Source organism: Epinephelus moara, chromosome 2 (genome assembly GCF_006386435.1).
Source record: "Epinephelus moara isolate mb chromosome 2, YSFRI_EMoa_1.0, whole genome shotgun sequence".
NCBI lineage: Eukaryota > Metazoa > Chordata > Actinopteri > Perciformes > Serranidae > Epinephelus > Epinephelus moara.
Window position 1 is genome coordinate 3,295,110 of NC_065507.1, and position 3,542 is coordinate 3,298,651.

The 3,542-nt window shown below is 44.3% G+C and overlaps 1 protein-coding gene across 1 annotated transcript in view; it reads left to right on the top strand.

Moving 5' to 3' along the window:
- The first annotated feature begins 434 nt into the window (after positions 1 to 434).
- LOC126405180 (P2Y purinoceptor 14) overlaps positions 435 to 3,542 on the top strand; it is a 15,689-nt gene continuing 12,581 nt past the window's right edge. The window contains exon 1 of the mRNA XM_050068779.1: positions 435 to 573. The gene's annotated coding sequence lies outside the window, so the exon portion shown is untranslated. The remainder of the gene's footprint in view (positions 574 to 3,542) is intronic.

Consider the following 3,542-nt stretch of genomic DNA (forward strand, 5'->3'; position numbering starts at 1 on the left):
GTTACAGTAATCCAGCCTAGAGGTAACAAAAGCGTGGACCAATTTTTCTGCATCTTTTCGGGTCAGGATAGGCCTAATTTTCACAATATTACGCAGATGAAAGAACGCAGACCTTGAAGGTAACTGTTGGTTGTAATAAGCTGCTTACACAGACGATCTAAATGAGCCCTGTTTGCATTAAGGGCCATCATCAGGTCAACACATACCTGCAGAGCTAATATCACTCCCATCAGCCTCAGCTGGACTCTGTGTGCTGCTAACTCATGCATGCTAACACAAAGACAGTAAACACTACACCTGCTAATCATCAGCATAGCAGTGTTGTCACTGTGATGTACTGAGCTCAGGTCAGCTGGTGGAGCTGCGACCACGACTGCAGACTGTTGTTAGACAGAGAGAGAAACAGAGTCAGCAGTATCCTGAAGAGAGAGAGAGAGAGAGGAAGTGGAACTCCTCCACAGACTTTCAGATCTGAACCACGCTTCATTTGACTTTCCATATCACACAGCACTGGCTCATATTACGGGCAGAGACAACAGCTGTATGGGAACCTGACTCAACACTGTTTATATGGTGAGTACACTCACTTCAACTACAGGCTGAGAGATAGAGCTTTAATCTCAAACAGTGGGCATTAGAGTTTCCATTAAATGATGGTGATATTTTATGCACAATAACAAAGTGTTCTCCCCAGCTAGAGGTGAACGTCTCTATCAGACATGACGCGAGACAAAATACAGTTAAAACAAAACAAAGATGTGTGTGTGCGAGTTATTAGTGCAGGCAGTTTAAACAGCGCTGACACAGAGTCATTAACAGTGACAGAGATGTGAGACAGACACAATCTCATGAAGCTGAGAGACTGCTGTAATTTTACTTTTAAAAAAAGCAGTGTCTTCTGTTTTCCACACACTTAGAAAATTACAGCAGCTTTAAAATGAGCGTAAGGAAGGAGGATTAACAACAGTTAGAGGGGACTAAACATCCGACACTTCAAGAGTAAGGTCATAATTTTGAAGATGAAGTAATGAGATTACAGTCCCACTTTCACAAGACAGAGGCATCGAACGTGAGGAGTCACATGCTTCTTCACATTTACTAAATTGACTACTTTATAAATTTTGCAAAAGCTCATGGGGTTGATGCAAGACGGAGAAGTTTCATCAAGATGTGTGGTGTGGTTTGTGGTGCTTCTTCAAAGATGAATTCACAAAGAGCGAGTTTGTCCTCTTCATTGTAATACTTATTTATATTTATATAAATAGCCAGAGTGTCACAAAGGTCCCCTAGTCCTCACCTTTAGCAGGTGTCTTTTAATAAACCTAGTTTGAATTTGAATTCTTTTAGCACACAGATGTGCAGCAGGTGCAGTGGGTGCAGGAGTGGCTATACTGGGATTACTGGCGCCCTTGTTGGGCTTGTCTGTCACTCCTCAGGCGATGAGAGGCAGCGTGGACAATAAGACAAATCGCAGTAAAACAATGTCCCCTCACTCTGGCGCAGTCTTCATGGCTGGTATGAGATTATTGATGAACATGTTCAATCCTTTTGGATCCTTAGCTTTCTCCTTGACTCTGACTCTGTCCTTAAATCAGAGGAATTTTGCCACAGTTGACCGAGCTCTCTCTGAACCAGCTGAACACCTGGTACGTTGCACCTGGTACGTTGCACCTGTTCCAGCTCGATCCTGGTGATTTTGAGCTTGTCTGAGAGACAGTTTCACACTTTATTCTCTGATTAAGCCCAGCTTCCATCGCTTCCATTGCTAGACTCTTGGATGCCGTCAATCACAATGTTCCTCCGTCGGGACTGACCTTCCAAGAAGTCTATTTTCGGCAGGAATGAGCAGATGCTTTCACTACAGTTTGAAATTTCTGAATTAATTTCTGAGAATTTATTGTCAGTAAGCTCATCCACATCTTTCTGAGTGTAGTGAAGTCTTTCTCGTAGTCCACTGATTTCCTTAGCGAGCTCAGGTCTGTTGTTTGTCTCAGTCATCACTGTCAAGAAGTTCTTATAGCTGTGCTCCTGTTGCTCCAGCAACTCTCTGTGAAACATTTAGTGCTGCTCTGTTACCTGGCACCGAGTTGGAGACACACAGTCCTCGTCCCTGCCTCTCCCTCTCTGAAGCATGATGGCATTTTAGACCAGGTAAATCAGGGTTCTGGATCTTCTGATCGTTGGTTTACCTACAGCAAGGACTTAAATATCAAAGGAATAACCCACAGAGTAAGAAATACACCATAAAGTCACTTCAAAACGAATAAAAAAACCAATGCAATGTTGACATATGGTTTTATTTAGCTGTGTTTACTGGAAACAAAGAGCAGAATCCCACAGCGTGGTTTTAAAAACACTTTGCTGTGAGGTGGTTACACTTTCACACAGGAACAGAGAAATGCAGCTCCTCTTGCAAGAACGCTGAGTGGGTCAGGTTAAAAGGTCAAAACCTGCCAACAGGTGGACGCCACATTGATTGATGGGTATTTATCTGTAGTGTATATGAAGCTGCAGTCAGACTGGAAACAAGGAAACAGCTCCTGATTTTAATAATAATAACAACAATATGTTTTATTTATGGGCGCCTCTCATGACACTCAAGGTCACCTTACAGGTAAACACAGAGAAAATATCAGCAGATTAATAAAGTCAATGGAATTCAGTAACATTTAATAAATACATAATAAATTAATAATAACATAACCACAAATAAAGATTCAGCAAAACAAGTTTACAGTGAATAATATTCTGTGTAAATAGTGGATGTGTTCGGGTAGACGGACGCAGTCAGACTGAAAAGGCTGTTTGAAAGAGATGGAGTTGATGTTACGATTGTCCAATGGGGAGTTCCAGAGATGGCGGCGGAGCGGCTGAAGGCTGAGAGTGCGGGTGGGGGTGTGGATGAGGTACAGAGGAGCTCGGCTGTGGATGGCCTTAAAGGTGAGGAGTAAGATCTTAAAGTCAACGTGTTATTTAACAGGGAGCCAGTAAAGCTGCTGAAGGACAGGAGTGATGTGATTGGTGGAGGGGGTTCTGGTGATGATGCGAGCGGCAGAGCTCTGGACCGGCTGAATTTTGTGGATGGACTTGAGAAGGAAACCGAAAATAAGCGAGTTACAGGAACCAATATAGAGTGTAACCAGGGTGTGAACAAGAATGGTGGAACTGTGTGGTGTGAGGGACGGGTGAAGGCGGTTAATATTGCGTAAGAGGAAATAGGCAGACAGAGTGACATTATCGATGTGAGTGCTGTCGAGGATGACACTAAGACTCTTAACCTGCGGGGAGGGGGAAACTGAGGAGCTATCAACATAATGGTCTCTAGTTTTGTAGACCGGGCGAGGCGGAGGCGCCGCGCACCTGCACTTCGCCAACTGGGTGTGGCCAGGCGGATTTTGCAAGTTTGGCACACCGTGCGCGCTGGCGCAGCTACTCCTCTTTCCCACCTCCGTCCCTCCTACCTGCGCAAGTCGGAAAGAGGGAGGAGAGAAGGCGTGGAGTGGGTTTTACACACATCACAACAATCAAATGAGCTCCTCTCC